At 37.2% G+C, this 24,352-nt stretch overlaps 1 long non-coding RNA gene across 6 annotated transcripts in view; it reads left to right on the top strand.

Moving 5' to 3' along the window:
- Nucleotides 1–24,352, top strand: part of LOC129455240 (uncharacterized) — a 63,840-nt gene that overhangs the window by 26,416 nt on the left and 13,072 nt on the right. For 3 of the 6 annotated variants that reach the window (XR_012359747.1, XR_012359750.1, XR_012359746.1), the window contains one exon: nt 6,107–6,154. The exons of 1 other annotated variant lie outside the window; for it this stretch is intronic. This is a non-coding gene — a long non-coding RNA (uncharacterized lncRNA). Of the gene's footprint in view, nt 1–6,106; nt 6,155–8,902; nt 9,061–19,761; nt 20,471–24,352 lie in introns of those variants that run through there. 2 more of the 6 variants (XR_012359748.1, XR_012359749.1) reach the window with 2 other exon arrangements.

Here is a 24,352-nt window from a genome sequence, read left to right as displayed (position 1 = left end):
TTGTAGAGAAAGGTTGTCATGACAACAGCAACAATTTTTATGCCCAGTTCTTTACCAATGCTTTGACTAGTTGGGCATTTTGGAAGAGCAACAATATCATTTTGATAGATACTGACGGTTCTAAAGCTTATGATGGAAGCTGAACCTTGTGTGACCAAACAATAATCATATATCCGTGTTATTGACTTTATGAACAACCAAATCTGTATTACAGCCCACCTCAAACTCGGATTATACTCGGACAGGGATCATCTTGTTTTGTGTCCTTCTTGTCGACCAGAAAAGATACATATTGGACATTTAGTGAAACTGTTGCAAATGTTTTTAAACAAAAGCTGAAATAACTTGTCACACACCCCCATACTCCTACACTCCCAGCATGCATTGCAAAGGACTACCTGACCTCCTGCCGTTGCCTGGGAGCCGAGTCACCCACACAGCTGGTGTGTGTGTGTGTGTTTGTGTGCGCAAAATACTGGCAACGGCCCAGGATAAAGTTATCTGATACTGGACTGCCCCCACATCTACGAACAACAGTGAGGAACAAGAGAGATGTGGCAGACCTCCTCCACAGGGAGAGAGTGAGAGACAGATGGAAAAAATGATATATCATAAGTTTGAATATTGAGACTGTTTAAGTCCTATAAATGTGTGAAGAGAACACAAAAGTTCGATTCATGGATTATTATGCTTGACTCCGGTTTTTCAAATAGCAATGCCAAACAAATAAAAAGTATTGCACACTCTAAGACCACCCACACAAAATAAAGGAGAAAACAAATCAAAATAATTCAAGCTTTTCGTTGTTATTCAGTTTAGTTATTGTGCTAGTGTCCACTACTTTAAAGGAACAGTCCAGCCAAAAATGCAAAAAAGTATTTACTCAACCTTTTGTCCTTTCAATCACATTTGGCTTTCTTTTGGAAGACACAGAATGAATTTAAGTTGCAAATGTTGCCTTATGCAAGTGTTGTAGACTGGTCTTGGGACCATTTTTTTAAAGTCTTGGTCTTGTCTCGGTCTCAGATTAAGAGCACTTGGGATTTTTATTTTAGGATTGGTCAAGAGCACAGCTGCAAGGACATCACTATTGCCTATTGTTATATTATTTGTTAACATCAATAATGTGATTGGATGTAAAACTTCCTGCTTCAAATGCAATCAATAATTAATACTCATAACTTATTACTAATTTGGTTATTTTACTGATTGCACTGGGTCAGAAATGAACAGGGGATTTTGTCAAAAATACCAACGACTATACTGCCCTACAAAGGCAAAAGGCAGTAACTTTGTTTTTGGTCAAAAATTACTTATTGATATTTTTGAGACATTCAAGACTTCCTTTATTATTTGCCTTAGTATCTTGAGTCAATTTTATGTTTTTTCGAGAAAATAAAAATAAAGAAGAAATTAACTGACAACTGAAACTCACTATAAGTCTAAACTTTAAAGTCATTTTTCTCAGTTTCACACTCTAGCGAGTTAAGGTCTTTCGCCTTTGTAGGGCAGTATAGAATACAAATGGCCACAAACTTCAAGATATCGATCTTGGTGAGTGCCGGTCTGGTCTGCTATAGTTGGCTTTGCCCTGCCAATTGGTTTGGTCTTGGTCTAAGGTTGTCTTCACTATAACAAAATTCCATGAAAAACTTACTTTAAAAAATTGCAATTGCTTTAAATTTCATTTAAAACTTATTTAAAAAAATTGCAATTGCTTAAAATTCCATGTAAAACTTACTTAAAAAATTGCAATTGTTAAAAATTCCATGTAAAACTTACTTAAAAATTTGCAATTGCTTCAGATTCCATGTAAAGCTTACTTAAAAAAAATTGCAATTGCTTAAATTGCTTAAAATTCCATGAACAACCTACTTAAAAAATGCAATTGCTTAAAATTCCACGTAAAACTTACTTAAAAATTGCAATTGCCTAAATTGCTTAAAATTCCATGAAAAACTTATTTAGAAAATTGCAATTGCTTAAAATTCCATGTAAAACTTATTAAAAAATTGCAGTTGGTTGAAATTCCATCTAAAACTTACTTAGAAAATTGAAATAGCTTAAAATTCCATAAAAACTTACTTAAAAAATTGCAATTGCTTAAAATTCCATGTAAAACTTACTTAAAAAATTGCAATTGTTAAAAATTTCATGAAAAACTTACTTTAAAAAATTCCAATTGCTTTAAATTTTATGTAAAACTTATTTTTAAAAATTGCAATTGCTTAAAATTCCATGTAAAACTTACTTAAAAAATTGCAATTGTTAAAAATTCCATGTAAAACTTACTTAAAAATTTGCAATTGCTTCAGATTCCATGTAAAGCTTACTTAAAAAATTGCAATTGCTTAAATTGCTTAAAATTCCATGAACAACCTACTTAAAAAATGCAATTGCTTAAAATTCCACGTAAAACTTACTTAAAAATTGCAATTGCCTAAATTGCTTAAAATTCCATGAAAAACTTATTTAGAAAATTGCAACTGCTTAAAATTCCATGTAAAACTTATTTAAAAATTGCAGTTGGTTGAAATTCCATCTAAAACTTACTTAGAAAATTGAAATAGCTTAAAATTCAATAAAAACTTACTTAAAAAATTGCAATTGCTTAAAATTCCATGTAAAACTTACTTAAAAAATTTAAATTGCTTAAATTGCTTAAAATTCCATAAAAACTTACTTAAAAATTGCAACTGCTTAAATTGCTTAAAATTCATTGAAACTTACTTTAAAAAGTGGATGCAAAAATGATGCACTGTATTTAATTTCTTTAAGTAAAACCAGGGTATTATTTTTTTCAGTGTATGCTTCATGATTTTTAACATGCTGCATTTGTATTTATGTGAATAATGTTGAGAGAATGTGAAATTTTGGTCTGTTTTCAGACAAAGCTGTCGTATGGCTTTGGAAAACTTGAAAGGTGGTGGATTAGTGATATGGGCTGTGTTTTTATGTGCATCCGTCCCTAATTTTGTTTTCCAGAAAAGAAGAAAGTCACTGTTCTGACTGGCATAATGCGAGTTGAATTTGTGGATAAACTTTGATTGATTAAAGTAGTTTGGTACAGCTAAAACAAACCTTCCCAAACCATTTCATCTTGTCTTTACAATCCACCGACCTGCGTGTATTCTGCTGAGATATGACAACGCTTTTTTCTAGCAAACTCACAGGTGTAAGCCACATTCAGAGGTATAGTATTTTATCTTTCTGTCTGTCTGTGTGGAGGTCAGTGTGTATTTGAGTAAGCACGCTTTGACTGAGTTGCACGTTGACATTTTCTCTCCCGCAGAACTGTTACAGCAGAGCTACAGTAGTCACTACATATAATCACCTGGAAAAAGAGAAAAGCATTGAGGATTTGAGACAACTGCAACAGCCAGCGGTGTATACTGTATATGTTTGTGTGTGTGTGTGTATGTGTGTGTGTAAGAGAAACAGAGTTTAATTGTCCCTTGCTTGTCCTAATTTGACACATGCTGGCATGTGTGGGTGAGTTGTGCTTGCGATCGTGTGAGCGCGCGCTACAAGTTACCGTTCATTCTTGACTTCCCCGCAGTCTTCCCATAAGCCCCTGTGTATGTGAGTTGACTGACACACCTTACAGGCCTAATGGAGGGCTGGCAGAAGTAGATGGCAGTTCTCAGAGACTGCCAGGGGGATCTGCCGCAGGCAAACACAGCTTCATACGCCACCCTCTGAGAAAGCCAGAAAGATGGAAATAAATATATCAGCTACTACAGCTCCACGTAAACAGTCAAACAGCCAGTCACACTCCTTCACTGTTTTCTTCGCACACACACAAGTGCGCTGCTGTAGTGGCAATGTCTATGGAGAGAAAGAGAGCGAGAGACTTGATCCCTTCTCCGAAAATACGGTGGCACCATTACGTACCTCTCCAAGGTACCAATGTGTACTTTTGAGGTACGAATATGCATCTTTTGCCTCAGTGACAACTTTAGTACCATTTTTCTGAGAGTGTATTCACCGATTCCTAATTTTTAATTGGCTACTCGTATCTAAAAAGTGTTTATCAATTAACATTGTATGAACTTTAATGTTTTTTTACAACGTGCAATAAAAGTAAAAAAGAGGTTTGGTCACGTTCAAATTTACTGCCACTGTGTGTTTGTCCCCGCGAGGGCTTTGTTTAATTGTACCAGAGTCAGGTATATTAAAGAATAATAGGATGAGAGAAGGATCGGTGTGTTTTTAGATTTGCCGACACCTCAGGACAGTCATGCACTAACTACACATCTCCTTTCTCTCTTGTTTCCCCTGCTCTGTATTGATTGGTCTGTCTGTTGTTAATGGTCCTGTTAAACACAGTCACCGGCCACTTTAGTGTGCCGTGGTCCACTTAGCAATAAAGCTCTCTTAGCTCTCTTTAAAAAAGCCACCGAGACAGGAAAGAGGCTCAGGGTCACTCGAAATGAGATGAACAGATTTTATTTCACACCTGTTTTTCAGGAGATGTGGACAGGTGTGGCAGGTTTGCTGAGACTGATCCACTAAGGCCACATCCATACGTATTTCCCCATTAGATCTTTTTTTAAAGTCACAGTGTCTTCTCAAGAAATATCTCTGTATGTACGGAACCACTAAAACGAACTTAAGTCAATGTAGTATACATGCCAGACCAGTATGTGGCGCTGTAATTCTGCCACAGAGATACGCTACAAATGGAGATGAAGATTTGGTGCATGCTTGTTGAGTTCTGGCTAGAGGGGATACAGCTACGGCCAAATCTCACAAGATGTTGGGTTTAGGGTTAGGTTTGGGGGTAAGATTATGATGTAAAACAGCTGTTCTGGCAAGGTATGTTACAGCAAGCGCCTAAATCTCGTGACATTTTGGATTTAGGGTTAGGTTTTGGAAAAACAGCGCTCATCAAGCGAGATTTCACAACATTTTGCTTAAGTAAAGCTCATAGGCTCACCACCTTATGCAACACGAACACAAGCATGTAGTCCGCCATTGTTGTTGTTGTTGTTACATGATGTACAGTAGTGGTGTCTAACTAGGATTGAGATGTGGGGTGATGACATCATCGTATAAAGTATACAGATTGGCTGTACACACAAAACCGCAAGAGTGTCATTTTCTGATTTATCCACCTTTGGACCCGGTTTAAAAAATAGTGGTTTCAGGCTCCCTAAATGCGTAAAATGCTGATACGATACAAAATTTTGACGTATAGCTAAACACATCTATTTGTGGACGGCTCTAATGGGGCATACACACCAAACGCGAGTTCAACGATTAGAGCGAGTAGATTACATACAAAGTCAATGCAAAGACGCGATCAGACGCGTCCTCACGTGGGGCGAAGCGAATGACGTGATATGGGCTGCGCGTTTGCCACAAAAACACACGCTATTCACCTCAAACGCCTCTTCGCCCAAGTTGAAAATATTCAACTCAAGCGAAAAATTCACATGACACAAAGATAAATCCTGCGAGTAATCTTGAGCGAGTAACGCGATGCCCCGCGTTTGGTGTGTACGTAGCATAAGAGTCTTGTAAGATTTTTTTTTAATTTTCTGTTTAGCCTCTACAGCAGGTGTCTCCAACCTTTTTCTGAGCAATGGCACCCACGATGGATAAAACAATCTGTAGGGCTACTTTTTGATATAGTCTACTCAAAACTTTTTTGTTTTACTTGTTGATTTTATTTTATTTTAAAATGTCTTGTTTAAAATGTTAAAATATGTAAACCTAGCCAAGCTAATATAAATAATATGTAATAAATAGTGATGCACCAAAATGAAAATTCTGGGCCGAAACAAAAAATTTAAGATTTACTTGGCCGAAAAGCGAAACGGAAAATGGCTTCTTTTAAAAACGAAAATTTTTTTAATCTTTTCTCTGTATATTTGTATACACGCTCTTAAATTGCCCGCGGGCACCACGTTGGGGACCCCTGCTCTACAGTATGTCACTGTATGTGGATTAGGAGGATACATGAGGTTCTGTGAATGCCCCCTTGTTTTTATTTTCTTGTGCGTTTTCTTACATTTTAGTGGAAAATCAATCAAAGCTGATTTGGACTGATGTATTGATTGGTTTGCATCTCAGCTTTCGGTCTGTTTTTCTGTGTCCTTAGGTAAATTCTCTTGAATGTTGAGGAGGGAGGTCAGGAGCACCAGTTCAGGTAAATCCATGCTGAATCACTGAGACAGAACTGATCCATAGACTTACACACAAAAACACCCATCGGCATACTGTAGGTGAAAATAAGCCAATAGAAATCAGAAATGAGGCAATTGTTTCTTGAAGAAAGCAATGATATTAAATATAGAGCAAATATAGACTCGATTTATTTGAATAGTCTCTTCGAGAGATTCGTAAGTGATTTTGAAATTTAAATTTAAGGAAATTTAAAAGAGATTTACTGTAAATTTTAAATTCAAACATTTCTTATAAAAAAGAAAAAGAAGACAATTGACTTTGCATGAATTTGTATCTTTTAAGGATTTTCTTTTTAGAAAAAGATGATATGTAAAGGCCTAATATCGTGTACACACCAATAGCAAAGCAACACGTTGCTCGCTCTAGATTTATTGCTGTATTTAACTTCATGTCACGTAAATTTTCTGCTTGAGTTGAATATTTTTAGCTTGTGCAAGACACTGGCAAATACTGTAGCATTTGTTCGCGGCTATCATGCCCAATTCACGTCATTCGCATCACCCCGTGGAAATTCATGTCTATTTTCATTGTTGCATTGACTTTGTATGTCATCTACTTGCGCAAATAGTTAAATTCGCTTTTGGTGTGAACGCAGCAGGGTCGTGCAGGGGGTGGCCCGGTGGCTAGAGCCGCTGCCTTTCTGTGACCCTTTTTTTTGGTTTGGGCCACTGCCCCTCAAAATGTCTATGAACAGCACTGGTCGTAATTCACCTTGACATCTGCCCAACATTGGGTAATGACTTGAAAATCCAACATTGCCCGACGTCAAAATCAGACGTTGATCCGATGTCAAGAACAAACTTTGGCCTGAGTGACGTCAAAATCCAATGTTGATCTGACGTCAAGACCCAACGTTGATCTGACGTCAAAATTCAACATTGATCTGAATTCAAAATCCAACGTTGATCTGAATTCAAAATCCAACAGTGATCTGAATTCAAAATCCAACACAAGTGGATACTGTACATCAATCTGACAACATAAATGTTTTTTCCAGTATAAGTCTGTGGACATTTATTTTGAAATATTAGCTTACAACCTAAAGGGGTTTCTGCAGTCTTAATTCACCTTGACATCTGCCCAAAATTGGGTATTGAGGTCAAAATCCAACGTTGATTCGACGTCAGACTCCAACGTTGATCCGACGTCAAAATTTAACATTGGTCTCATGTCAAAATTTTATGTTGATCTGACGTTAGGATCCTACGTTGATCCGACGTCAAAATCCGACGTTGATTCGACATCAAAATCCAATGTTGATCCGACCTCAGGATCCAACGTTGATCCGGCATCAAAATCCAACGTTGATCTGATGTCAGAATCCCACGTTGATCCGATGTCAAAATGTAACATTGATGTGACGTCAAAATTTAACGTTGATCCAACATCAGGATCCGACGTCAAAATCCAACGTTGATCTGACGTCAAAATCCAATGTTGATCTGAATTCAAAATCCAACAGAAGTGGATACAGCAATCGGAAAACATGAATGTTTTTCCAGTATAAGTCTGTGGACATTTATTATGAAATAGTAGCTTACAACCTAAAGGGTTTCTGCAGGTCTTACATAGTCTTATGCAGCATAAGACAATACATGTCTATTTAGCTATAAAAGACCAACTTTCACTTTTTTAGACTCTGCAAATCGCAGACTTTGCAAATCTGAACACAGTTTTTGACATTGAGATTTTGTCTGAATCGAATAAAAAAATATGTGAGATTTCTGGGTCTTTTCTCAAGAGAAATGTCTAAGATACATGTAGGACACCTATAGGCAATAGTTTCCGTTTGCTCTCCATTAAAATCACGCTGTTAAATGTAGAAACAACTGAGAAAAGAGATCTCATCTGTGATTTTTCTTATAGGATACCCTTTCAAAATAATAACCAGTACAAAACTCAGTTGCAACACAACAGTTGCACAAGGTAATTCCAACACATAATAAATGGAGTGTTTCAAAGGATCAACTGTAGGTCCAGTGCTCTTCAATTACATTTTATCTCAGCACCTCACTTTAAAGAACGAACAAGTAAATCAAAAAAGCGAGACTAAGAGCGTGACTGCAACTTGAGCAAATAAGGGGAAATCGAGGAGAGAAACATGTTCTTAAGGCAAACAACTGTGTTTGCAGTACACTCAGAACAGCGTTCTTATGGGACCCCGAGTCTTTAGTAAACCGAGTTGCCTTTTAATAGTTGAATGATATAAAACATGACAAAACAGCTACTAAGAGAGGATCTGCGATTCATACACTCCCACTGGGATTTCTATATAGGCCATGAGCTCTCCTCTTTCCCATTTAGTGAGAGAAATCCAACAAGAAAAGGGTTTGCAAAAAAAAATGAAGAAAGAGAGAGAGAGCAAATGAACAAGAGGACAGATGAAAAATAAACAGAGAGAGAGATTGGAGCAGATTTGATGGTACAAAGAATCAACAAAAGAGTCTGTGGGAGTCTTTAGGGGCGTCATGCGCTTACTTAGTTTTAGGGGGCGCTATTGGCAGTCCTGACTTGCGTGGTGAACTTGGCGAGCAATGAAAATGTGTTAGTGCCATGTTGGTTTGGTGTGCAAGAGGATGCAGGTTCTGACCTTGAGATGCATTATTTATTAAATCAGTAAAATCACAACAAACTAGGCTTGACAACTAGGCTTTAGCATGCATTTGTGCTGTATGGAAACCACAACAATAACTCATTTTGTGTTTCATAGACAAAAAGTCATGCAAGTTTGCGACATACTCAAGTGGAAATCGCTAAAGCCGAATAGGATTCAATGCAGATGTGAGTGAAATAGGAGTGCATGTTCACTTCTGTTTTTATATTTCTTTTTTGATTGGTACATTGCAAATGAAATGGCTTCGAATAAAAGTAAGCTCACCATTAGTAAATAGTACTAATATTTACCTGTTTATAGACAAACAATGTCGATGGCTGAAGGTTTGCTGATATTGACTGATCTGGCAATATCTGTAAAAGTCATTGCAAAATACATCACACTGTGTCCTCTCACTTTGACTGTCTGTAACGATTGTGTTAACGCTGATGATAATAAAATCATGAGCAAGATGTTTGCTGACAATTTCTGAAATGAACAGTGTCGCTTTAATTATTAATTAAAGCAAGGCAGTGACTGTGTGTGTGTGTGTGTGTGTGTGTGTGTGTGTGTGTGTGCCATTGTTCCCAGCAGTATGATAGGATCAATAAGCTCTAGATAATGATGTTGTCAGTAAATGATCAGACCGTCTCCAGGGCACACACTGCAAACACTATTAGTGGCAACTACATCCTTTTCTATGTGTATGTTTATATGTGTCTAACATTTGTTCGATTGAAGTGTTCCTGTAGCTCAGTTGGTAGAGCAGTGTTAGCAGTGCAAAGGGTCAGGGTTCGATTCCCAGGGAACACACATACTGATAAAACATGTTTAGTTGGATGCACTGCAAATCACTTTAGATTAAATGTCTGCTAAATGCATAAATGCACAGACATTGACTGCTCTGTTTCAACACAGTTTATAATTAAACAATTGTTTGACAGCCAGCTATTTCATTTACTGCCTTAAATGGTGTATTAAAATATGTATCTCCATTCCTTAATGCTGATTGGTCAATACAAAGTCTTGTAGAGGCCAAATATCAGCTTTAATTTACTGTCAGGGACAACAAAGGAATTATACTTTGAAAATGGTTATCTAATAATCTTATTTAATAATAATAATATCATTATTTATTTTAAAGCATAAACTGGTTTTATTTTTTTAAAGGAGAACACCACTGTTTTCAATATTTTACTATGTCCTTACCTCAACTTAGACGAATTAATACATACCTATCTTTTCTCAATGCGTGCAATTAATCTTTATACAGCAAGTTTTGAATGTATTAGCATTTAGCCTAGCCCCATTCATTCCTTAGGATCCAAACAGGGATAAATTTAGAAGCCACCAAACACTTCCATGTTTTACCTTACACGAGTAAGTACGGTGGCACAAAATAAAACATGAGTTTTTGAAACACAAAAAAGAAGAACTATATTGTATAGCGGAAGACAGGGCCGGCCCGAGGCATAAGCGAACTAAGCGGCTGCTTGGGGCCCCGAATCGTTTTTACAATTAAATAACTTAAACAAGTAATATAAATGAAGGAATGAATGAATGAATGAATACGAATGAATAAATAAATAATTCAAGACAAGAAAATTCTGATTTCTCTGATTGGTGGGAGGGGGGCCCCAAACAAATTCTGCTTAGGGCCCCCAAGAGACTCGGGCCGGCACTGGCGGAAGAGCACTTAATTACTTAGTCACCACCATACTTACTCGTGTAACAGTCTTTAAATAGGGAAACCATGAAAATGTTTGGTGGCTTCTAAATTTATCCCTGTTTGGATCCTAAGGAATGAATGGGGCTAGGCTAAATGCTAACACATTTACGACGCACTGTACAAAGATTAAGTGCACGCATTGAAAAAAGATAGGAATGTATTCATTTCGTCTAAGTTGAGTTAAGAACATAGTAAAATAATGGAAAAAGGTGGGGTTTTCCTTTAATAAAGTAATATGATTTTGCTGTGCGTCACAGTCTTTTGCCATGACTGTATTAACAATATAGCACAGCCTAGTGTAGAATAAGAAGCTTGGATAAGACAAATAACCAATTACATAAAGTATTTAAAGATTCTCTTCAGGTATGCAATAATTCAAATGGTTTGACTAATATAGCAATAAATAAATAAATAAATAAATGCAATATAATACAAAGTGGTGCAAGTGTGTATATGTATGCGCGTCTTCTCTCCATGCGCGCCGGCCCATGCAGAAATGTAGATATACACGTATGTCTCCCGCGCAGTGATGTATGTGTGTCTGCTGACAGTAGATTTCTGGGGTAGTAATAAAGGTAGCCTGATTCGCAGAATAATTACCGTATGCAAATGCCGCTGATTTCAGTGCCAGTCTTTTATAGATGGTTCAGTGGAGCCGTTCATCAGAGAGAGAGAGAGAGAGAGAGAGAGGGAGGAGGTGGGGATATTTAGTTTTTAAACCAGTTAGTGTAGGATGGCATACTATAGTTAATTGTATACAATAAAATACAGTATTAAAAAGATTTAGATTAGGTTTACAAACTACTTTGGGTTAAAACATTTAAAAACATTAAAAAAAGTGAAAACAAAAAAAATGTGTCAAAATAAAATATAAAAGTATGAAAGTAAACTACATACATAGAAAGTATGTAGTTTGTTTTATGTAAATGAAAACAGTTACTGTAGGTTTCAAACCTCTTTTTATCAATTTTTACATGTTTAAATTTTAATTAAATTCAGTAATTTTAGTTATTTATATTATTATTAAACACTGTATATTAAAAAATAAATTTTTACATGATGTTTAAATTGTAATTAAATTCAGTAATTTTAGTTATTTATATTATTATTAAACATTATATATAAATACACATTTTTTTTACATGATGTGTAAATTGTAATTAAATTAAGTAATTTTTGTTATTTGTATTATTATTAAACATTATATATATAAAAAAAATAATTTTTACATGATGTTTAAATTGTAATTAAATTCAGTAATTTTAGTTATTTATATTATTATTAAACATTATATATAAAAATATTATTAAATGTTATTTAAAAATGTTATAACAACACTCAACATTTTTTCAAAATGTTTTAAAGCACTCAAATAAAAAGATAAAATAAAGTACTGTACATAATGGCACATTCCTAACACTCACCAACTAACCGGATCACCCCCGCCACAGTGAGTTTGGTTCAGTCCAGTCCTGTAGAGTGGTAAATGGTATGAGGGCTGTTTCAGTCCTCATCACTGAGCTGTTAATTAAAACTCCCTGATATACTGACCGACGCTCCACGTCTCCCTCCTGACAGCAGCACACCTCCCCCTCTCACAGTCATGATTTAGGAAAGATCATTTTTATTCATCTGTCCCATTCGGGAACTACATGGAAGAGTAAATACATGGAATGGAAATAAGGTGACGAGCTGTAAATGTATCTCAACACCAGTGGATGTTCTGATCTTTATTTTATTTTGAAATACACAAAAAATATATAATAATTGTGGTGCCAATGCTACTTGGGCAAACAGAAATATTTACATGTATTTATATTACATTAAAAAATATATATATTGAATGCTATTTGCAGATGCCATTTTTAAAGCCACTTATATATTTTTGTAGAAATGTTTTGTGTATTTGAATTAATTTATTCATTACACAATTATTTTAATAGTATAGAACAACAGGAATTATTGGATAAAAAAGGGAAAATTGAATTGGGACACGACTTAAACCTGCGTACGTACGTAACTTGCACATCACCTGTGAACTCCCTCCCTCACTCTCAGAGTCTCTTTTTGTCTCGTACTCTCTGGAACGTACGCGGTTATTGCAAACGTTGCCAGAGGTTGCGTGACAGATGCCAGTGTCGCCTGTCGTGACAAACATGTCACACTCCGAACGCCTTTTCCTGTCCCCTGATAGAGGAGCTTTCACCTCTCGCCGAGCCAGAATGCACGAACTCAATCACGCATCACGTTCTTCCTGTTCCCCTCATCATTCTCTCCTCCTTTCTGTCTATATCTCGTCCTCTTTTTATTTCTGTTACCTCTTCTATTTCTCTTCTTTAACTGCCCTCTAGACATGCTCCTGCTCAGATGAGGAAGATTTCTCATGAGGGACCTTATTAAAAAAGGCCTGGGTCTCTTTTGCTGAGAGGTTCAAGCGCAGCTAGCCAAGCATGCAAAGCCAATAGAGAAAAGCAGAAATGCCAGACAACATTTTGCAAATGATAGTCTGCAGTAATATAACAGCGAGCGCAAACAAAGAAACAATGAAAACAGGGAGATGTCAAAGACAGTCTATTGAGTCTTTCTTGTTTCGGTGCCATGTTCATCATAGAACTGAATGTTTAATATGTTTGTATCTTTTTGCACTTTATTTTACAAAGTACATTTTTATTTTTTTATATAGACTGACTAGCATTAGTAAACTTTGCATCACTTTGATTAGTTTTTTGTTGTCAACCGGGCAAGAGGCACAATCCTGGTAAACTGTATACAGTATGAATTGTTACACATTAAACTGTACATACACTGTAAAAAATTTCTGCAGAAATCACAGTATTACTGGGTATTACTGGCAACCAGCCGCCAGTAACTTACTGTAGATTTTACATTTATGGTATTTACTGGCAACAGTTTGTTCAAAGTTAAATAAACATGAAACATTTTCCATCTTTATCTTCTACAGTAAGTTACTGGCAACTAGCTGCATAATTACAGCTAATTTTTTACAGTGATTTTTAACCCAGCTTTGGGTAAAGAAGGGACAAACCCAGCTAGAAATTCTTTAAATTTGACCCAACAATGGGAAGCGTATTCTTTAGGTTAAATTACAACCCAGCATTTTGGATGATGTTAGCTGTGTGACCAGCTCATGACCATCTTATGACCAACTTATGACAAGCTTAAACCAGCTACCAAGTTCAGAAACATAACTATCGACTGAGTTTTTCGCTATTGGGTGTGGAGGAAGTTATGATCTTTAAAAGTTGTGTTGTAAGAGGTCAACCCTGTCACAAAATTATGTACCCATAGTCACGTAAATTTGTGATTCTTTTCTGTGACACGGACACGTTTTTCCACGACCATATCACGTATTTCTGTTTACGTGTCATTGTCACGTATTGGTTGCTCAACTGTTTTGTCCTATTTTCAAACCATTGTCACTTCGGTTTAGGGATAGATTTGATGTTTGCGTTACTATGTCACTTTAATACCGAGCCCCTAACGTGACATTGGAGTAAAAAAATCTAAAGTTTAGTTTCATGTGCTAAGTTTCACGTCGCATGTGCACGTAAAAGCGAAAGTTCCACGTGTGCATGCGATAGTTTCACGTGCGCACACGAAAGTTTCATGTGAGCATGCGGAACTAAACGCGGTAGTTTCACGTGCGCACGCGAAAGTTTCATGTGCCCACGTGAAACTAAACTTTATTTAATTTTTGCTCCATGTCCCCTTAGGGGCTCCGTACTTTAAGTATTGATTGATACTTTTTTATTTATTTTTTATATTCAATTATTGTCGTCTTGCGTTAGAGTTGGGTTTGGGTAAGGATGTCATTTATGTAAATCTTACCCTGAACCGAAGTGACAATGGCAAGAAAGTAGGACAAAACAGTTGAGTAACCAATACGTGACAATGACACGTAAACAGAAATATGTGATACGGTCACGGAAAACACGTGGAAAAACCTGTCAGTGTTGCAGAAAAGAATCACAAAGTTATGTGACTATAGGTACGTCATTTCGTGATACTGGGTTGAAGCGGTAGCCTACCGTTTTTTGGTATATACAAATTTACTAAAGACTAAATCACTAATATTAACAAATGATGAATTCCTATTTTTTCCATACGCTATGACGCACAAGCCTGCTAAAGTTAACCATCCTAGACTGTGAGTAGGAGTGAAGAACAAAAGAGAGAGATTGAGATGGAGACAAAGATAGAGAAGTATGTGAAGTTTGCTCTTGAAGAGGACGTGTCGCGTTTGACAGGCTGCCACAGAGTACGCAAGCTCATCTCTCCTGACAGCCAGGCGTTCCCGTCCTCTTCCTCAGGTGCTACAGATGGAAAGCCTGAAAGAACGAAGACGACTTACAAGACAGTTTGGATGGGAGCATCAATTTTTCATCACAACTGCGTTTACACTCGCAAACAAACAAAAAAGATTTCGTCTGCAACTTTCCTGCGGCGCTCCCTCCTTTAGTCTTTTGTGAGCGTCTCTTTATTATCTGAGCATTTGCTTTCAGACAGGTATGGGATTGTGGAAAACTGATAACCGGTCATGTTTGTTGTTCTTTGTGTCGTGTGAAGTTCGATCGAGAGTAGTAAAAGTGTGTCGTGAAGAAAAATAAATAATATACAGCTAAAAAAGTTATTTATAATCTTTATAAAGTGAGAGGATGTAATTCATGTTGCCAACAAATTGTTGTAAATCTTGCTAACATGATTTTATTTTTCCATTTGCAAAAGATAAAAACAGGCCCACGGAAATCCTTACACTTTACCATGGTAACCATCATATCTGCCAAAATACTTCTGATACTGTGTTAACTTAGTGTTAGCTGGCACACCAGTCTTTCAAAAATAAACCATGTAATAAAAATGTTTATTCAAAACACAATTTTAGTAGTGCAAAGGTCATGGATTCGATTCCAAAGAACACACAGATTAAATACACTTTAAATGCACTGTAAATCACTTTAAATAAAGCAGCTGCCAAATGCATAAATATAAATAAACAAATAAGCAAGACAGTTGACATAAGACAACAAACACAAGCAGTAGAGTCCCAGATGCATCAGAATTTCGGCACAAAGCCTGTTTTTGCTGCGCCAAATTCTTGAACTCAACAGTAACATGTTAAAGTCCCCGTGAACTGGAAGTTGCAATCGACTTTACCAAAGAGTATAGGTGTGTTTAACTTCATACAAAGCTGCACAGACCGATCAACAATGTTTGCCGCTTGCAGTCGAGGGAGGAGTTGAAAACGTAGCCGTCAAGTCGAACACCTGCTTCTTGCCATAGTGACATGTGTGACGTGTTTCCTCTTTTTTCGCAATTAAAGTAAATTAGATTAGTGAATTTGTCAAAAAAAATTTTTTTAAAAAAAGTGGCAACCAGAAACACAAAAAATCTTTTTGGTATTTTAAATACTTTTTTCAAGTGCACTGAAGTACAGTGATATTACACAGCACTTGAAAGTAGTCCCCTTGGTAACTTTCAGTAGCAGGGGACTATTTTCGACACTGTGTAATATCATTGTCACTGCCTCCTGCAGCCATGTTACGGCAGCAAATTCCTTGATTATTACGCCGGGATGAGAGTATAGTTTCTAGCCATATCTGCCTAGAAAATCACAACTTTTAATTTTACGTCGGTCTTATTACACGATGTAACTACAGAAGAGTCAAGTTTTAAATAGAAAAAATATCGAAACTCTTTAGTCATTTTTTTAGGGCGATGCAAATGGTCTAATCAGATTCAATGGATTATGCTAAGCTATGCTAAAAAAAGGTACCGCCAGACCCGGTAAAACGGTAAAAGTCTAGGTGAGCTGGAAAAAGAGCATATTTTCAAAAAAAGTGAAGTTTTGCTTTAAGAAAATAAACAGTCAATTCTTAATTCATGTTGACTTATTTATAATTCATCAGCGTTTAATAGAAAGTCATCCATATATTTGCCTTCATTCATTGATATTCACTACAGGAATAAAGTAAAACAGTAAAAAAGTAAATACATCTTATCAATCAGCGCTTTAGTTATTCGCTTTTATAAGATCATAACCTGAATACAGAGGCCTAGAACCTTGAGAACCTTCTTCTATTAGAAAAGACACGCCATCCAACAGCTAGTTTGATAAATATCCCCACTAACTTCTGAAGATATCATCCTTTTTTTATGATAATCAAGCAAATACATAGATCTGAGCCAGCACTGACTGAACAAACTCCCCGGCGACATATTTTCCTTAAGTTGCCACGAAAATTTTCATTGAATCCGTGTTTGTTTTGCTTTGAATTTGCTCCGGCGTTTATCAGAGAGATAGTGAAGGAGCGACGAGAAGAGACGGTGGAGTCTTTAAACCGTAACGTCGAAGCCATGATCCCCAACAGTCTGTTGCTGAAGAAAGACATTGAGGCCCGTCGGTGAGGAATTAGGAGAATGTATAAGCGAGTTGTTTGTTTTCTGTTTTTGAGTACTCGGCTCTGTTTTGGTCGTAAAGCTTTAAAGGTGGTGAACATCTTTTTGAAGAGTGAAATCGAGAGTGTTTTACATTTAGTTGAGGTGTCTGAATCACGTGGGCTTCAGATCGTTCTTGGTGTGTGTGTGAAGCAATAAAAAATGTGCGCAGTCACACATTTCTCTCGCTTCAGTATAAATAAACCCTGTCTCCATAAACCCGAATAAGATGCATACATAAACCCTAATAAAAGTGCATACCAGAAAATTATGTCACAGTTACTGTCACTTTGTTTCAACTCTTTGTTTTGCAATTTGATCTCAAAACGTACCTATTTTACAAGGTGGCAATTTCATATTGTGAAAATCCTGCAAAAATGTACAATTATCCAATTAAAGGATGAAACTTCACCCCTAACCCCACTCTGGGGGCTAAAGCCAATGTGTGTAAACATACAAAAGTGACGTAATGACCAATGTACACTCAACTAAATGATTATTAGGAACACCATACTAATACTGTGTTTGACCCCCTTTTGCCTTCAGAACTGCCTTAACTCTACGTGGCATTGATTCAACAAGGTGCTGAAAGCATTCTTTAGAAATGTTTGTCCATATTGATAGATAGCATCTTGCAGTTGATGGAGATTTGTGGGATGCACATCCAGGGTTCCACCACATCCCAAAGATGCTCTATTGAGATTTGATGACTGTGGGGCTATTTTAGTACAGTGAACTCATTGTCATGTTCAAGAATTTGAAATGATTCGAGCTTTGTGACATGGTGCATTATCCTGCTGGAAGTAGCCATCAGAGGATGGGTACATGGTGGTCATAAAGGGATGGACATGGTCAGAAACAATGCTCAGGTAGGCCGTGGCATTTAAACAATGCCAACTTGGCACTAAGGGGCCTAAAGTGTGCCAAGAAAACATCCCCCACACCATTACACCACCACCACCAGCCTGCACAGTGGTAACAAGGCATGATGGATCCATGTTCTCATTCTGTTTACGCCAAATTCTGATTCTACCATCTGAATATCTCAACAGAAATCGAGACTCATCAAACCAGGCAACATTTTCCCAGTCTTCAACTGTCCAATTTTGGTGAGCTCGTGCCTCTTTTTCCTATTTGTTGTGGAGATGAGTGGTACCCGGTGGGGTCTTCTGCTGTTGTAGCCCATCCGCCTCAAGGTTGTGCGTGTTGTGACTTCACAAATGCTTTGCTGCATACCTCGGTTGTAACGAGTGGTTATTTCAGTGCCCATTCTCCTCTGACCTCTAGCATCAACAAGGCATTTTCGCCCACAGGACTGCCACATACTGGATGTTTTTCCCTTTTCACACCATTCTTTGTAAACTCTAGAAATGGTTGTGCGTGAAAATCCCAGTTACTGAGCAGATTGTGAAATAATCAGACCGGCCCGTCTGGCACAAACAACCATGCCACGCTCAAATTAGCTTAAATCACCTTTCTTTCCCATTCTGACATTCAGTTTGGAGTTCAGGAGATTGTATTGACCAGGACCACACCCCTAAATGCATTGAAGCAACTGCCATGTGATTGGTTGATTAGATAATTGCATTAATGAGAAATTGAACAGGTGTTCCTAATAATCCTTTAGGTGAGTGTATATGGTAAGCCTGTGCCCGAGGAGCTATTCAAGGAAAGGTGCCTGGCTCAAGAGCGTCCTGTTGGCATAACAGATTCTTTTTTCAACATAAGAATGGATAGTGATTTCTGGGAAGGATATATGAAGAAAAAACGTATCCTTGTTTATAAAGCAGGACCACACATCATGCATACATACACCTGCAGTACTATGCCTGAGTGCTAAGGATCACAGTCTTGCTGAGGTTGCAGATGCAAATGCGGAAACCATCAAGCGGCACGAAACTCACATGTACATCAACTCCATCTTTCAATCTTTAATTATCTCTCGTTCACACAGCCAGGCTCGCCTATCCTCTAACACAGTGCTTCAGATCATTATGTTGTGTCAGAGAGAAGACCACCATTTAAACGTCTGACCCTTAAAAGTCCTTCACCTATGGATCTGCTCTCCACGTTATGCCTGGAGCTGTACATAAGTTTCCCATGGCCACACCTGAGTTCCTGCTTCCTCTTGAGTGAAATCATGACAGGAAGTCAGGTGGGAATTTCCAACACTCCGCTGGCTCCTTTCCAATAATGCAATATTATCGTTTTTGACTCTCAAGCACACCTGATCAACAACGGCGCTGAAGAAAAAACAGTCACTATCTTGCTTTCGATTTTATGAAGATATGCACTAATGATAAAAGTAAAAGGAGATTATATTAAGTCTTGGGATGGAGCCAAATAGCTACATCAAGCCGTTTAACAGCCATTCAGACTAAAGCCAAAGATGATCAAGAACATTAATCTGAACAGTGAAGGAGAAATAAAGGACCATTGCGTGCCGGAAAACGACAGGCTATATATTTGTCATTTATCTACTCGTTCCTTTCATCTCTGGCTTTAACACTTCATCCATGGCCACTTTGAAGGTTCTCCAACTCGGTATCTCATCCAGAGAGTTTTCATCGTCCCCACTTTCATTTAGTCTGTTCTCGCCATTCCTCCGTATACGTCTGTCTGCCTTCCGTCTCATGGTTTTTTATATGGTTTTTATCTGCTTTCTTTCTTGCAGTCACATCATTTCCCCATTTAGTGCGACTGCATGCTGGCCATCACTGACGACAGTGTTTGTGTGTGTGTGTGTGTGTGTGTGTGTGTGTGTGTGTGTGTGTATCTGTGTGTTGGCCAGGCAGCTGCAAAAGGCCTCAGCTCAGAGAGCTGACAAGATGTGACAGCTCTGGATATCTCTCACTGGCACTGACAGCTGACAGATGGATACCACTCACACACTGTAAGGAATAAAGAAGAGAGAGACAGACACAGAGAGAGAGAGAGAGAGAAGCCCTGAGGTTGATTCGCTAGCATTACTCTCTGTTCATAGGGCCAATGTTTGATTGAGTGCTGCAGAAAATAATAAACCTTCTCCAGCTAATACTGCGCCTGAGCTTCTGTTTTCTTCTGTATGCCCGCTCGCTCTATCTCTCTTTTCGTTTTTTATTGCCAGAATAACACATACATACTACAGACTATAATAAACATTGCATTGAAGCATAAATCCATACACAATTTATGAAGGTTTCAAAAATATATCAGTCAAGTGGCTTATACTGTATATACAAATATATGCTTTTTATTTATTTTTTATTATTTAAAAATCTGGAAGATTGAAAATGTTTTAAAACCAAACAATGCAATTTAAAGGTAAAGTGTGCAAGGTCATGTCAAAGACTGAAATCATAGTGAAATAAATATATTTTATAATTAGATTATGAGACTTTAGCCTGGATTTCATAGGCATGGTCACACAAATAATGTATATTGTATAGTGTAATGTAATAAAACATATTATTCACCTTTTTCTCGAACGCGGAAGTAAGTGATGTGACGTATTTCCTTTCCGGTCCGAGACTTGTGTTTCAATAGCCAGCCGGTAGAAAACAGTGTAGCGGGACCACGCATAACACATGATTTAAACAGTTAATATTTACTACACCTGCCATGTATGAACCAGTGTGAGGATGAAATGAAGAAGTGGCTTGATATATGAAGATATATTCGATCATTACGTGTTGTTGATCGGAGGTGACGGGTCTTCAATGCGCAAATATAAAACCACACAGACATACCAGTATCTTTACAATGGGAAAGTCAGTCGAGTGTTTGTACATGGAATTTACCAAGACTTCGTGTTTTTTTTTCAGGGGATGGTTTTAAATGTCACAACTGTCCCTCTTGTGTGAGGTTTTTTTAAACAGTAATTTTTAATGGACTTGTGTACGGTGACACGTCGAGCTTCACGCGGTCCGACACAGTCAGCAGTATCATTCAACACATTGTAAGTTATTTGAACAAACCATTATAAATGTATTAAACTACTACATGTATTGAGTATTGTTTTCGTTTTATGAAAATATTATTACATCGCCTCTTACGCATGAGCTATTTGCTTACTTTTTAAAGTATTTGCTTTTTCATTTAAAACATAACAAAAGTATGCGCAAACCCATTACGAACTATTATAAACATTAACTGAGCAGATTATGTCGTATATATTCTGTACTGTAATCGCATTTTTTAAATAATATATAGTAGCAAAATAAATAAATCAGCATATTTTTATCAGCATAATATTTGTTGTTTTAAATAATTATTGTATTTATTGTTTACTGGCAGTTTCTACGAACGTTTTTTCTGGATGGATTTGTAAATACAGATCATGAGTGCATGTGCGCCACATACACATTCAGTTCTGTGCATGGGTTTAAAACAAATGTTTTGTAGAGATCTACTGCGTTTATATTATCTATTACCCCTAACAGCACAAATTATGTCGGTCTTCCTGGATTTTATAATAAACATTAAACAGCCAGTCAAAACGGCACACTTGTGTCCTTCGCAATAGACTACCATTAACTTTAGTGGCTCACCGGAAGTCATAAACAGGAAAGCTCAAAGATGGCGGCGCCCACATTTATGTCATAGTGCAAAATAAGTTAAATAATTTTTTTTTTAATTGTTCATCCTGAAGGTCTATTGTGATCACAAAGTATGGCCACAAAAATCTGCAATATTCTGATTGGTTAATTCCTTTATAACAGCATATTTCATTGGCACACAACAGATGTCCTTATGGCAACATGATTGTATTCTCACATATGACATGAGTGACAAATTTTGGCTATGTGTGTGGTACGTTTGGCTCATCTGCTTGCACACATACTCTCTCTCTCTCTCTCTCTCTCTCTCTCTCTCTCTCTGATTTAAATGAGGCACTGTTTCAATGTTAGCTCGAAGCCATTGAGCCAAAGACATATTGCCATCAAACGCTGCCATCACTGGCCTGTCACCCCCTGTCTGTCAACGGTTACTTAGCAACAGACGAGAGAGAGGCTAATTTCAGCCATCCTGAATCCATCTGCTTATGATTTCAGAAAAAAAAGATAAAAATACATTACTTCCACCCCAGTCAGTGGTCATGCTTAATGCAGAGAAGAGAGTTAACAGAGATGGGTTTGTAAGGCTGCGATGAAGACTAACAGCTTAACAAAGCATTAAAAAAGAAAGAGACAAATCGGAGACAGAGATGAGCGGATAAAGAGAACAAATGAGCGCAGGAAAGATGTTAGGCAAGATTAAAGAAGAAAACAAAAAAGGAACGGATGATAATTAGAGACAATTGATTTTGGAAATTGCTCCAATGAGGGAGATCCATCCGTCTTATTACTTTGCAAAATAATGGCGCAAGCGTTTAAGGAAAACGAGATAAGAACAAAACAACAAGAAAAAAGGGTCTTTTCTGTTTTACCAAAGAGCTCGATTTTCTTTCCTCCAGCATGCTCACAGTGTGGATGCCTGCCAGAGAATCTGCCCCATGGGCCTGGCAGTCTGTCGCTGTGCTCCAGATAGTGAGAGAAAGAAACCATGCTAAACTACACTGATCTACACCGCCCTACTCTGCTCTAAACAACTCCACAACACCCTTCACTGCTTTACATCTTTCTGCGCTGCTGAACACCAATCACAAAGCCCCTTTATATCGCACCGCTCGACATTTCTCCACACAGCTCTGTATTTCTCTCCTCGGCTCTATGCAACTTTATACGACTTTAAATTACTCTACACAACTCTGTTAAGCTACACTGTTTAAAAAAACTTAAAAACCAGAGTTTAATTGACGCTTTACAGTAAACACAAAGTGCTGCCAGACTTCAATAACTCGTTAAAGTATTTTGTTGAAACAATTGAATAGAAATGATTGTGACATGTTAAATTACATGTTGTTGTTGTAACTCCCGTTTATGTGGCTCTTCTGGTTGGACAGGACATTATTAAGATGTTGCTTTTACACTGTCGGAAAAAGTGGTCAAAATATATACCCTATCTGTCACTGAAACCAACAAAATCTCATGGCAATTTGTATGTATTTTTTGCTAATTTATTAAACGTATAACCAAATTCATATGTTTTTGTACGACTTGCTTTGGTTTAGACTAGAGGTGTGGTAAGGGGTGGGATATCTTGATTGTTATTAATCATGCGCTTTTGTACGAATTCATGCAAATCAGCCATACAAATTGTGAGATCAGGTTGATGAAACACTAGCTGGGTTTCCATCCAAACATGAAGTGAATCTTTTCAAAATTCCCCAAAAAAGAAAAGCAAAGAATTGTGAATTAGGTGCGTTTCCAACAAGTTGTTAGAGTAAATGATAGTGGTATTGGTAACCTAGTAACCAACAGTAAACAAAACAATGTACGTGTGGTAAACGGAGACAGGACTGCGTGTAGTTACAATGGGGCACGTTATTAATTTATAATCAGTGCAGCTTGTAATTGCCAAACTGAATGCTGTTTATAAAAGAAGGAATGCAGACTTTTTATGAAGGCACTAGCAGCAAGGGCATTGCGAGTACGTTGAGTCCCATATATGGTAAAGACAACTTCAGCGGAAACAGCTAGATGGTCAGTCCCGTCGGTTTAATGTTCGCTACGTCAGAATTAATTCGGCAAATGCATTTCCATCTCCTATTTTTTACATTTACTCTTTTTCGCATAAATCAAAAACCACCTTAAGCGAGCGTAAAAACTTTTTTGCGAATCGAGGGATTTTAAATCAAAATTTGTCGTTTCCATCACTCATTTACGATGCGGTACTTAAAAATGCTCATAAAATCATGGTGATGGAAACATGGCTACAGCTTCTGACAAATGTTAATGCGCGTAAGCTGTAAAAAATATTTGCTGGTTTAACGTAAAAAAGTAAGTGTTCATGCTGCCTTAAAATATTGAGTTAATTCAACGTAACAATATTAGTTGACCAGGGCTCTAGACTAACTTTTTGCACTGGTTGCACTGGTGCGCCTAACATTTTTTCTTAGGTGCACCAGCACAAAAGTTAGGTGCACCCTAATTTTTGACCGCATCGGATTTATAGTTCACCCAATATGAAAATTCTGTCATAATTTACTCACTCTCATGTTGTTACAAACCTGCATAAATGTCTTTGTTCTGGTGAACATGAATGAAAATATTTTGAGGAATGTTTGTAACAAAACCATTCATGAGCCCCATTCACTTCCATAGTATTTTTTAGAAGTGAATGGGGCTCATGCTTGGTTTGGTTTTTAACATTCCTCAAAATATCTTGCTTCGTGTTTATCAGAACAAAGAAATTTATACAGGTTTGTAACAAAATGAGGGAGAGTTAATGATGACAGAATTGTCATTTTTGGGTGAACTGTCCCGTTAACACCGCAAGTTTAGCGCCCATGGTGGTTTAAT

This window comes from Misgurnus anguillicaudatus, chromosome 20, assembly GCF_027580225.2.
Source record: "Misgurnus anguillicaudatus chromosome 20, ASM2758022v2, whole genome shotgun sequence".
NCBI lineage: Eukaryota > Metazoa > Chordata > Actinopteri > Cypriniformes > Cobitidae > Misgurnus > Misgurnus anguillicaudatus.
This window is presented reverse-complemented; position numbering and strand designations above follow the sequence as displayed.